Below are 14,766 nucleotides of genomic sequence, written 5' to 3' on the forward strand. Positions count from 1 at the left end.
AGTATTGTTCTTGGGTCTCTCAGATACACCAGGCTGATTTGCTAACAGATTAAGAAGTCCACACAGAAGCTGAAGGTCCTAAATAATGAGGCTTATTATGAGAGCTGGTGAACAAGCCAGTCCATGCCCCCTCGTTACACACTTCTTTAATAACATGTACCTCTCTTTCACAGCACTATTAATTATATGCCAATTTGTGTCATTTTATTAACAAGTCTCTCATAACCCAGTTAGAATGTAAGTTCTACGAGGTGAAGAGCTGAGTCTCTGTTATCATTGTATCTCCAAATCTAGCGGAGTACATGGCATGAGGTATATGGATGTTCGCTGAATAAATGCCTGTGATATCAACTTATTAACATAAACATTACCTCATTTATATATAAATGCATGCAAATATACTATTATGCATTTTCGATATATGCAATAAATATACTTATCTGAATATAAAAATACATTAAATATTAATTACATATGTATATCTATAAATGCATTCATATACTTCATCATTTCTGGATGAGGAAAAAAATTTTGAGAGGTGAAATGTACTTATACTGTATGCTTTTTTTTGTTGTTTTTATGCATACGATATTCTTTTCATAGAGAAAATACATTTCAGTTCATCACACAATGAGACTCTCCTTGTGGTCTTTATGCAAAAGATGAGGTAACATTCAACCTCTGAAATCATCTTTGCTGGAAAATATCTGAAAATCAGTTTACTGTTACTAACTTCAAAAATAGGGGAAAAAAAAAAAAAACAAGATAGACAATCAGACAAGGGACCCGAGCAGCAGAAAATAATTGGACTCTCTAAATTTTACTGTTCTCCAGAGGAATTACCGGAGCACACTGCTACTTACCCGGACCATGCTGTGCATCCCTTGGAATCACTACAGAAGCATTTTATTGCTCATTAAATATTTTTTAATGTGAATCCACTCTTGGCATTTCTATTTTATAGTTTTTTCACAAACCTTCCCGTGTTGCATACCTCCTTCCCCACTACACGTAATTTAAAAGAAATTATGTAAGCTTATTTCTCTGATTAAGAAAGCCTAATGCATAAACACACAAAAGATATGACCAGTGTAGCTCAAGTAGCTAATGAATCTGGCAGTTTTAAGCTCATTCCCAATAAAAATGGGCCCCACAAATCACTATAAAAAATGTGTTTTGTACCTCAAGAGCCATAATTGTCACACATTTACAATTCATAAGCTGTGACTGCAGGGTGCTTACTCTAGTTAATCCTCTGTAGAATAGTGGATATTGATGCTGTAGAGAAGGGGCACGACAAAATCATCTGTCACATGAAACACTCATTTGGGAAGCCTCACACACTAATAAAACCCTGAAATGTAGCAATGGGAAGCCTGCATTCCTCCCCCTGACTGTAAATGGTGACAGAAGTGAATGTCTGAGATGCCCAGGCGTAAACTGGCATAGCTTGTCTCTGGTTTACTGACTGTGAAATAGTAAAGATAAAACATGCAATTGACTTCTCAGAAAGCGCTTGCCCCGAGCCTTTACTGTACCTATGTAGGCCTAAGGACATAGGATCTAGAGACACATTTGTTCTGAAAAGCTTCCACGTCTTGATTGACTTAGTTAAAGTGTGACTAGTATATGATAAATAGCCAGGTGATTCAGATGCAGTGATAACTCTTAAGAAACATATTTAATATACTTAAAATTCTTTTAGCAATCCAGCAAAGTTTATGTGACTGTTACATTATAATGATTTCCAAATCTTAAAATTAATATTTCAGTTCATCCAAAACATGTAGATCATCCCTGAGATCCATTAAACAATGGCTATATCCTATACATTTAAATCTTTGAAATGTGAGGTTTCCTCTCGAGTAAGTCATGACTGCTTGACATGGATTCTTGGTTTGATTTCAAATATTATCTTTTTCTTTTTTTTTAATGAAATCAGAGAAAGCATATTGTTTATCCAATCTAATCCTTCTGCAATATGAGGGAATTGCGCAGAATGATATGAAGACTACTGAAATGTATTAGGTGAATCTTGAATTACCTTGGACACCTATTTTTCTTCCTCTGAGAGTCAAATTTCCAACAGTCAGTCAGTCATTTAAACATAAGACACCATTTAAACATAAGAATGTAAAAAACAAACAAAAAACCTATGCAAAATCCATTGCCTTTGCTTTGGCCCTTCCTTAACATACCCCCTTAACATTTTTCTTTTGTTCTCTCCACTCCCCTCCCATCATCCATCGCAGCCACTCCTTATATATTCTTACATAAAACCATCTCAATTTGTGATTCAAAATAATGCTCTCTCACCTCCTGGGTTTACAATTTTAACCATACATTTAAGTTCAAGAAGCAGAATCAAAATGCATTTATATTCTACATCACAACAAAAGTGAGTGAATCAAAAGATTCTCTTGGTGTTGTGTGACTGTTGGCATTTGTAAAAAGCTAGAGAATCTTGGAACTGGAAGCAGAAATATATTTAGTATTTCATTTGACTCTTGATAGTGAGGGAGAAATGGAAGAAAAACAATTGACAAGTTCTACTACAGAGTCTTCTATTTCTTTGAAAAATATTTATTTTTCTAGGACCTAGATTAATCACAATGCCTGTTTCATGACACAAATGGTTTTCTTCTAATTATTTGTTTATTTATTTGAATAACATAGGAAACATGCATCTATTATGAAAATTAGAGCTTTGATGGCAACTTAAACTTAAGTGGTCTATCCTGTTTCCCTGACTCCCGCCCGACCTGGGGTACTGATTATCCTAATAATTATTCTCTTAGGTTTGTGTGTGTGCAAAGTTCCTTCACGTAGAGTGTGCTTTAAAAAGTGCATTGCTTAATTTTAGTTGTTTTTAAATTTATAAAAAGGTACACACTCCATATAATTTTTCTAAAGTTACTTTTATCACTCAATAAAATAATGTTAAGATATATATTGTTGAATGTAAGAGTTTATTTTTACTGCTATATAGTATTCTAATGTTGTGTATACCATGCATTTTATAAATAAAAGTTTAATTCATGAACCTAGTCGAGTGTTTATAGTACACAAAAAAAGCAATAAAAAGTAATATAGTACATTTTAAAAAGTTTTAGTACTTTTTAGAACTCTGCAAAATATTTAGTTTTACGTAAGCATGTTTTTTCAATATCGTAAAAAAATATGCATATGTAAAATGCAGATCCACCACAGTATATCGAGTTGGTAACATAAAAATAAATTAAAAGGGTAACTGAATTTAAATTGGCATTTATCAACATTCTTTCAAATTTCCCCCTACTTCAACTCTCAGAAAAATTTAGAGAAGAATGTGTCAGTGAAAAATATCAGAGTTATGCAAATATCTTTTTGGATATGTTTTCCAGTCTTTGGGGGTAAATACCCAGTAGAGGGATTGCTGGATCATATGATAGATCAATTCTTAGTTTTTTGAGGCAATATTTGCACAGCGATGTTCATAGCAGCATTATTCACAGTGGCCAGGACGTGGAAGCAATGAAAGTGTCTTACAATAGCTGATTAGATAAAGAAAATGTTGTACATATATACAATGCAATATTACTCAACCATAGAAGAGATAAAATACTGTCGTTCGCTACAACATAGATGGATCTCGAGATAATCATGCTAAGTGAAATAAGCCAGACAGAAAAAGTTGAAAACCACATGATATCACTTATATGTGAGATATAAAACTAAAAGCAATACACAAATAGGACAAACAGAGACTCATGGACATGGACAATACACCAGTGGTTACCAGAGAGTAGCGGGTGAGTGGGGAGAGGGGAGGTAAATGGGATGAAAGGAGTCAAAAATGTGGCATTAGAAAGAAATCTAACTAAGGGCAGTGGACACACAATGCAATTTATATATGCCTTACTGTTGAATTGTACACCTGAAACTTACTGGATTTTGTTACCCAATGTCACCATAATAAAAATAGATTTTTAAAAAACATCAGAGTTGGAAAATAAGTTATGAGATTAGTAAATGAGAGATTTTGAGGACCTTCTGAAAGATAGAGAACAGAACTGGTCATATCTACAGTAAAATAACCAGAGACAACGATGACCTAGCATACACTAAGGAAAAGATTCTTGTAGAAGCCAAGTGAATGCAGAGAACCAGACTTGGTGAGTGAGTACTGGGCATGGAGGCAACCTTTAAGCAAACATCAGAACGGCCAATCAGAGAGTTGCCATCAGAGCTTTTGAACATAACTCTTATCTCCCAAGGAATAGAGTTACCCATAGTCAATCAAGTGTGCCCCACATGAGGAGCAGTGGGAATCAGCAGCGGGGAGGGGTGGCAAGACGTTGTTCTACATAATAAGGAACCCGGGAGGAACAGGAATCTCACATCCAGCTGGAAACACTAAAACACCTCTTCCAGCATCTCTCACCTGAGGCATGGCTTTGATAAAAGCAGGGGATCTCAAATACAGGATGGAACAAACAACCAGTGATCTCCAAATAGCCGAGAAAATGAATTATATGGAAAAGAGCTATGGCAATCTACAAATGGAAAGATTAATGCTAAAATTTATGTTAATTGGGATAAGTATAATTGACATAATCATAGAGACTTAAGAAGGTTTTAATCCCTAAAAAGAGAAAAAGAGTACTTCATGACAAGCACATATCCTGTTGGGTTAAGACAGAAGCTTCCTGGGTGTATTTTGAAACTGGCCGCCATCCTCAGAAGGCAGGGAGAGACCAAAGAAAAGGCAGCCACTCCAGGCGGGTAGGTGGCAGATTTAATAAGGAGGGAACTTACTTAGGAGGCTTGTCTTGGGTGGCCATAAGACTAGAGTTCCACACTCACCCACTAAATCTTAAAAGATTATATAGAGGCCTTAACTGGGGTCAGTCATGTACACAGGAGAGCTTAACTTGGTTTACTCATATGTTTATTTGGCTTTGGAATGAGAAGTCTGATTTATATTTCAAGGCTGTGTCCTTGGGCAGCTTCTCAATGAGAACAGGAACTTTATTTTGTTTATCGCAAAATATCGATTGCATTAAACAATGCTTGGCCATTGCAGATGTTTAATAAATATTGCATTCTTGAATGGAGGATTGGCTTACTGTTATTAACTAGATTTGTCTAAAGTAGAACTGTGTGTTTAAAATCATGAAATTACTTTGTTTTAAGCATACATGGAACAACCACAGAAATGTATGATGTATTAAACTAAAGGAAATTTTCAAGAAATCTCAAAGAGCAGAGATCATTAAGGCTACGTTATTTGAAGACAAACAATAAAATTAAAAATTAATAATAAATTGCCTTGACCATAAAAGTGAAAGATAAATGCACCCACTTGAAAACTTGAAAACACCCATTTAAATAACTCCTAATTACAATGGGGAAAATAAAATCTCTGAAATTTTGGAAAACTTACAAATAAAAGGACACTATGAGATGCAGTCAAAGCAGCTTGCAGAAATAAACCCGGATGCTCTAAATATATATGCTGGAAAGCAACTTACAATTTGAAAACTAAATCTTTTGACTCAAGAGGTTGAAAAATAAAAACAAAAAAGAAAACAATGTAGAAGGAGAACGAGTCAATAAAGATGAAAAACAATTTATTAAAATATAAATTAAAGGAAATAGAGTTGATTGACAAAACCCATTTTTTTCTGAAAGACAAATAACACTATCACAATGAGAAAGAAAAAAGAGAACTAGAAAAAATAAATGAGAAAACTGAAAATATAAATAGGAAAATATCCCAGTGTGTTTGGATGTGATTATTTTAATGACTATATTTATTAGAGACAAAAACAGAGATAAAACAAAGACAGAGCATGGAAATAGGAAGTTATATTCATGCTAAGAAAGAAGTGATGTTTTTTTGATACTTACACGAAAATAGTGTCTCCAAAGAGGAGTTTAGGGGTGAACTAGAAGAACTAAGTAAAGGTGAGTGATTGATTGGGTGAAGAGGTTACAGAGAGAGATATTCCTCTACCTGCCACCCTTTACCGTGACTGAGAGGGGTGAAGGCAATGACTGGTAATTTATTTTCATTTTTTAAAATTTGCTCAACACACTCCATTAACATGAATATTTCAATTACCCTAATTCATTAGGCTTTAAAGTGAGAGGTCTGATGAGAGGTTTGGCCTTTTAAAAACTTTTAAAGTTGTATTTTTTTTTTTTTTTTTTTTTGCATGTGTAATCTTGCCTCAATTTCTGTGTCTGGAATAACTTCCCAATAAAGTTTAAGAAGTCAGTGGTAACTCTGTTAGGTACATGGGAAGTTCATTGATTTAATTAATAAAATTACTACTGAAGTCTGAATTTGAAAGAAAGGTTACCAGATAATTGACAGGTTATTTGAATTACTACATTGCCAAATCCTAATATGAATAGGAATTCTTCATAAAAGCATAACGGGGATGATTTGAGAGTTTGGGCTTAAATTTTTTAAGATAATGTGAAGTAAAAAAAATGTATTAGAAATGCCAACAAAAGCAGTATCTTCCAGGACATTACTTACTCCTCGATTTATTTCATAACTGGCTTCTTTGCAGTCCACGTTCTCATTCTTTCTGATTCCACATCCACTAAAACTTTAAGAACCTCACTGTTCACACCCAGAACCTCATTTCTTTTCTATCTACACACTCACTCCCTGGGCATACTCATCCAGCCTCGTGGATTTAAGTATTCTGTGCAACAATATCTTCCATCACTACAATTCTAAGCTGAACCTCTCCCCTGAATTTCAGAATCACGTACCTAACCGCCCACTTGACATCTCTTCTATGAAATTTAACTGGCATTTCAAATGTATCATATCCAAAACCCAACTTCTGATCACCCCACCTCGTGGCTCCCATGGTGTTTCCCATCTCACTAATGGTAACTCCAGCTTTCTAGCTATTCAGGCCAGGAGCCTTGGAGTCATTCTTGATTCCTATCTTTCTCATGTTTCACATCCAATCCCTAACAAAACATTTTTTTTTTTTTAATCTTAAAAATGTATGTTATCTCAGCCTGTCCACTGTTACTACTCTGTTTCAAGCTACCATTATCTTTCGTTTGATGATTTAATAGTCTTTCTATTGGTTTTTATGCTCCCAAAACCGCCTAGTACATCTATTCTCTTATGGTCTAATTTTCCAACAGCAGCTACAACTACCCTCGTTAGGTGGGAGGCATTGCATTCAATTATTTTATTCAAGACCCTCCAGTATCTTCTCAATTCACTTCGAAAAAAACTGAAACCTTTATAATCATTTACAAAGTCTTATATTATCTCCCTCTACATTATAATTGACTTTATTTAATACTAATTCCTCCCTAAGTCTTCTTGCTATTCCTGAAGTCAAGGCATTTCCATGGCACACCCCCTTTCCTGAAACTCTTCCCTGGACTTCCTGTGTGGTCCGCTCACTCTATTCCTTTGGTCCATTGCTCAGACATCATTTCTATCCTTTGAGAAATAGTACCTCCAAACCCTGGCATTCTCTTTCTCCCTTCCCTACTTTATTATTCTCCACAACAATTACACTGTCCAATATTGTTTTATTATATGGATAAATAAGCATAATGAATTGACCTCATTCTTAGATTTGGAGATAGAAGCTACATGGCTTTAGGAGGCTTGTTTCAGCCTGGGGTGACTGAGTCTATTTAAATGTAACCAGTCTTATAAATATAAAGTAATTGGTATACTGTTCGGGTACCACCATCTCACCACATAAAAATTGCCTTCCTCTTCCTTGTCATATTAGAGAAAAATATGTACAATATTCTTCATCCATAATATTTAGTTTTCCTGATGGTGGTACAGATATTTCATGACAAGAACCACCAAATTTCCAGTGTGCGAAAGTTACCTGACAAATCATTCCTAAGTAAGTAGTCCAGTGTGAGTTTCTTGAGAGTAGCAGTCTTTTTGATGACTTTAATCTATACACTAGCTTAATCAATACTTACAAAATGAAATATGTGAAAGAAAAGTACTGAGACTCTAAGTTACCTTTGGTTACCTTTCTTCTCCAGGTCCACCTTATTCATTGTAGAGTCTGAACAAGAGTCCTACTGTCATGGAGAGCATACCAGAAGTGGCCGTCCTAAGTCTTGTTTAAGCATGCTGAATGAACGTAGCTGGGGTGGCAGGGAGGGTGGCAAGGTCGGCAAGAATCTAACACTTATGTCTGTAAAGCATCTACAACTCAACTGGAAGAACTTGCAGAAAAAGCTGCAATCTGATCTCCTTACCTGAGTGGAAGTAGAATAAGCAGCAAAGATCAAATTTTCTCAGTTAAAAAATGTCATTTAAAAATTGTGTTCATCTCAGGAACATGTGTTCAGATGGTTTTTATTTGAAAAATCAGAGGAGTTGCAATAACAAGTTTATGTTTGTGCAGGACTTAATAAATACTTTCAAATTCTAAAATCAGAAGTGATGTCCCAACTCTATTTAACCAAACTCTCTAAGAATCAGTTTGCTAATCGCAAAAATGAGAGGGGTAGACTTGATAGGCATATGATTCTAGAACGAGAAATATGCTGGTCTTAAAGTTTCCTCGTGTTAATTTTTTTACGATTTCTCTTTATCCTCTCATGTAATGTTTACACACTTCAGACATTACAAAGAGAGAGCCCAAACATTTGCAAATTCAGCACCGTTGCCTTATTGTATCATTCCTACTCTCTACTTAATAAAACTTCATGGGCCTGAAGGTTCCTAAGAAGTTACTCCCAAGACTTTGCTCTTCTGGTAATTTAATCTTCTTTGCTCCTCTTCATAATTCAATTTTGTCAACCTTTTCTTCAGGGGAATTTAAAATTTACTACCATAACTACTTAATGGGCTGCTTCTTGTGATAAGGGGATAAGAAATTTACTTTTGGGGACATGTGCTGACTTCCTCATGGGTACCATTTAGACTGCTTGCTGCTGACCTCAGGATTCTGTAACTTTGAAATGTTAATGGTTCCTAAAATGTGAGGAATTATTAACCTCTCACTGAAGATTCACCTGCAAAGTGAACCACAATAGCTACTTGTATAATAGAGGTTGCTCATGTTTTTGTTGTCTTCCAACGAATATAACTTTTAATTTTCAAAATAATCAACTTTTCTCATTATTTTATTTAAATGGTAACTAAAATAAAAAATATATTATGCAGCTAGATACACAACTATGGTTATTTAGCATACAGTTAGAGGTCACAAAAATACTAACAGATTTATGAATGGTTATGAGCGGTAGGACCCATGGGACATACCTAATTTGTTCTGCACATGTGTATGTGCCAGACAGTGTACTGGTAAGGGAGATTCAGAAATGCATTGGGTACTGTATTAAACTAAATTTATTATGACACACAGAGTGATATAAGACAACCAATATGTTCTGTAGCAATAATAAATTCTTACCACGGAATGAGAAAGGAGAATTTTAATTGGGCCTTGAAGAAACAAAAGAGATTTGGTAGCAGAGTGGCTATTGGGGGTGGGGACATTTTAGAATTAAAAATAGCATGGATAAAGTATGAAAATAAATTATAGCAGCTAAAGTTTAGGCTGTCTAGATTATTAATGGTAAGTAATGCTAGTTGTTTTAATAAGCAAAATCTGAATGGCTTACCAAAATAACGTGTTTTGTTTTGTTTTGTTTGTTTTGTTTTGTTTGTTTTGTTTTTTTCATGCCACAGTCTAAGTTAGGTCATCATAGGATTTCTCTGCTCATTCTGAGGAATATTCCATGTGGTAACTCCACCTGTCACCATCCAGGAGCCTTGGACTCTTTACCTGGATTCTCTACATCAGACTAGATTCGCTTATAAGCAAAAATATAATATTATATAGGTGACTTGTGAGAACATACAGAGGTCATGTCTGTAGTAGTTTACTCCTCCTTTCCTTGGCTTGAACTCAGAAGTGTTTCTTCACTCAACAGCAGAGTCTGGCTGATGTCAGGTGCCAGTGTGCCGAGGATTAGAGAAGAAACCCAGACAGCAGATGTCAACAAGCAGAGCGGTCTCTGTCATGGTGCACTCATGCAGAAGAGAGATATTTGGTAGACAAGATGGAACAAGTAGGTTCCAGTCAGATCCGTGGAAGATCGTGGAAGGGATTTAGAATTTAATGTGCAGGGCATAAAAAAAAATGACCATTGCCTGAAAGAGTAAATAAGCTATCTAATCTATTCTCTTAAGTATACCTAATTAATCCTCTTTGCTTCATTTTTGTCAACAAAGATTAAAAAAAAAAAATAGAATTGAGCTAGTTTTAGACCATCATCAAACATATATACACTGTTATAAATTTTCATGGCTAAGGCATTCATGTCATTAGACAAAAGGCATTGAAATATAAGGTGCATCGGTGTGAGAACTTGGTATTTGGAATCCAAGGTGATTTATTGTCATAGAGTTTGTATTACATTGTAAATGAGTGTGAATTGCTGATAGAATGTGCAGCGTGGAGGGTTGCAATTCTACTCAAAGTGGATTCAATAATCGTGCCATTTCAAATGCTCTATTTAATTGAAATATTCACTTAAAAGTGGGGGGAGGGGCCTTCAGTTACTTGTGAAATGTTACGCATCTGCCAACAATTTTATGCCAGTTTAGATACTTCCATTGGATGTAAAAGGATTTCTGAAAAATAATATGACACAGACTCTGTAACAGGAGAGGGCCGATTCAATCTTTTTACATGATAGGACCAAATGTAAGACTTCTTGAGAGGAGATGAATGAGAGGAAAGAGGAATGACCTAAACCAGGAAGAAGGGTAGCAATAAAATTCGCTGTATTTCCTTCTGCTTTCTGTGAGACTTTCTCCAGTCTCCCATGTAAGAGGAAAGACTATTTAGTCTGCAACCAGTTTATTGAATAGGCCAGACTTCTTAAGGCATAAGCAGAAGACAGCTTTATTTTCTAACTACTGCTTTAACCATGCTCTCTTGTTCCCTGTATTAGTCAGAATTCTCTAGAAAAACAGAACCAATAGGATGTGCCTATATATAGAGAGAAGTTTATTTTAAGGAATTGGCTTATGTGACTATAGGCGCTGGCAAGTTCAAATCTACAGTGTAAGCCAGCAGGCTGGAGACCCAGAGATAAGCCGATACTGCAGTTCAAGTCCAAATGCTGCCTGTTGTAGAATTTACATTTGCTCAGGGAAGTTGGGTCTGTCTTTTTGTTCCATTCTGGCTTTCAACTAATTAAATAAGACCCACCCACCGTACGAAGGGCATCTGCTTTATTCAAAGTCCACTAAGTAAAATGTTATTCTCATTCAAAAATACTCCTACAGAAATATCCATAATAATGTTTGACTACCTATCAAGGCCCCATGGCCCTGTCAAATTGACATATAAAATTAATCATCATATTTCCCCTTTCTACTGCTTACAATTGGTAGTTTACAGTCATGTGCAGCACTAAGACAATCTAATTTTTAAGTAGTAAAAAATCCCATCTAATTTCACATCCTTTCCCCCTAACTTCAGTCTGAGTAGTGTCTTGAGGAACCACAGTAAGGAGGCAAGAAGGGCACGCAGTGTCCTTTTATTTTCTAACTGTCCCACTCTTCCACACTCTTTAGGTATCACTCCTCCATCCCTTCTCCACATGTGTTCACCCTCATCCACCTCTTAGGAAATCTTAAGTTATCTAACTTCTAAATTTAGATTTAGGCTGTGGGGTCTTGCTACTTACTTTCCTTAGCTTTTCAATTTTAGCTTAAAATTTGATCGAAGTTTAGTTGTCACTTCAAATACTGTTATATATGTCGCCACATAGTCATACACACAACTGCACATTTGCATGCGCCTGCACGCACACACACACACACATACCAGCCTCTAGAAGGAATACGGGGGGTCCAATCTAAGTCTTCTTTGGAACACTAAGTGATTCATAAATAACTTGAAGAAGAAAGCAACTGATTCTTTGGAAGTGAATCCATATCACTGATACTACCCCTCCTTGGACAAATCCCAGTTACAGCATTATTTCACACCAGCCAGAAACAATTAAACACTACGTAACTTGTAAGATTTATTTTAATGCAAAGGTTCAGTCATTCCATCATGTCGTATTTCTATCACAGATCTCACATAATTCTACAATGTTATTACATCACCACTTCTGTATGAAAGGAATGATGAATTAAAACTAGTAACAATCTTATGAATCATGCTGCGTGAATAGTATTTCTGTTCAATAGTCAAATACCACAGTTGAGATAGATTTAGAATATTTTATATATCTTGGTGCTTTGTCATGTGTTGCTAATAACTTTTATCGATCCAAAGGTAGATTTAAATATATTTGGTTCAGAAGGTCATGGTGTCTCATACTCCCAACTACCCTCTGGTGTAACATTCCTCTCCTTATCGCTTTTACTGCTAGTGGTTTCCTGCAGAGGGGAAGATGCTTTTTCCGTAAGATATGACCCCTCCTGTGGGCATCTGCATTATTCTTTTGCTGTTAATTTATTACTATAGCACTTATTTGGTTTTGTATGAATTCAAAAATTATAAGGAAAGAATGAAAAGACTCACATCTATTATTTGGATAAAACTTGGTAACTTAACGTTAGATTTTTTTAAAAAAGTATTACAGTCACAAGGTAAATACTAGAATAAAAAGTTATAAAAGCAAAATAAAATGATCCTTACTTAATTTCTTAGCACCCCATCCCAAAATGACCACTTCTAAAAGGAAGTACATGCGTTAGTTCAGAATAATAATTCTGAAACTGTTCTTAAATTTGAATCTGAGCTCTTCTGCTTTTCATATCCATATTCTAGAGCACTTTATTTATTCTGGCTTCTTCATGCATGAAATAGGAATGAGAGCATAACCTACCACATAGAATTTCAGTGAAGATTAAATGAGTTATTACATGAAAAACACTTAGAACAAAGTCTGAAATATACTGAATGCTTAGAAATATCATTTTTACATATTGTTTTCATGAAATATGTTTGTATGTCCATTTATAAAAACAATTTTGAATACTGCAGTATAATTATCCCTTCGAAATTTATACAAAATTTTTATAGATGTCAACCTACTATGCACAATTTTTTGTACTTTGTATTTTTCTATTTAATTGTTTAGCTTGAAAAACTTTCCATAAAAGTTCAAAGAAATCTACATTAATCTTTTTTACAGATGCAAGCATTCTATTATGTGGGATCATGGACTATATTGTACTTAGACAGCCTCTCACTGATAAACATTTAAATTGTTAAAATTATGAACAATTCTTAAGTTAACATACTCGTACAAATAACTTCATGCACTTCAGGAAATATTTCTACAAAGTAAATTCCTAGCTGTGTAATTGCAAGGTCAAAAGATAGTATCATAAATTTTCATAGATTAAAAAAAATAAATCCCATGAAATTACCACATGCATCATATTTCCAATAAAAAAACTGTATGAAAATATATGGCTCACATAAAATAAATGTTAAAATTCTACTAAAGGACCTAAGAAAAAACAGATAAACAGAAAAGCATACCTTACTTCTTGATGGAAAGGTTTAATACTGCACAGATGCTAACATCTCTTATAAAATTTTCTATATTCAATGGATATCCTAATTAAAATCTCAACCAAAATGTGTGCAAACATGACAGAATGATAATATAATGCATTTTAATAAAATAAATAAATAAAATTATCTAGAAGTATTATTTTTTTAAATGAATGAAAAAGTAGAAATAAAAAAATATAAATGTCAGGTAGGGAAGGTAACAAAAGTGGCAGCCAGGAATTAAATATATTAAGAGTCTATAATACTTAGACAACAAATTAGTACTAGAGGCGGCAGTGGGGTGAGGGGGGGTGTGGGACCCAAAGGGTCAACTTCACAGTAAGAGAATAACATACTATAACTAAATATGACTATTTAGCAAACAAGGATAATAGCATTTCAAATTGATGGATTATTGGATTTAAAAGAAATAACTGCTTTTGCTTCAAATGTTAAATATCTGTAATATAATGAATCTGTATCCCTAGTTCATTTATTGTTTGAAAATAATGTTAGGTATACCAATCTAAATATAAAAGTAAGAAATTGCAGAAGAACAGAAGAAAACATGTCCATAATCATTTTTAAGAATAAATAGAGCAGGCTATAAAAGCATAAGGTGAATGCATTTTATTATACAAAGATTAGAAAACTGTCTAGAGTGAAAACCAGTACTAATGATCCCGAAAAAAACAAGTTATGTGTAAATACGAAGGGAAGTAATAAACTAGTGTTTTATTTTAAATTAGGTGAAGGCATTGGTTAATCTAAAACTATATAACTCTACCTCTAAAATTCTAATGAGATAGAAGAAACATATTTATGTGTCATAAAAACAAACTAGGCCTACCATAAAAGTTCTGGCTTCTCGGTCAAGTCCTATCATAGCAAACTTCTGTAATTGGTAAAATTTTGTGAGTGACTGAATTCTTATGCCTCCCTTTCCAGAAACTGAGATGATCCAGCATCCTTGCTCAATCCATTCAAATTTAGAAATGACTAAATCTAACTACTTAACTTAATATATTGTAGGTTGATTATGATCATTTTAAAAAATTTCCACTTAACTTGCTTCACTGATATATGACATAAACAAATACCATTTGCATTTTTAATGCAAAAAGACAGTTTCATGTTTGTAGAACTACTGTTGCAAACTAACTACTGTTATAGCTACCAGAATCAGAATGTACTTGAGAGAACTGGATGGCCCTAGAGGCCA

Source organism: Pteropus vampyrus, unplaced genomic scaffold (genome assembly GCF_000151845.1).
Source record: "Pteropus vampyrus isolate Shadow unplaced genomic scaffold, Pvam_2.0 Scaffold30, whole genome shotgun sequence".
Classification (NCBI taxonomy): Eukaryota; Metazoa; Chordata; class Mammalia; order Chiroptera; family Pteropodidae; genus Pteropus; species Pteropus vampyrus.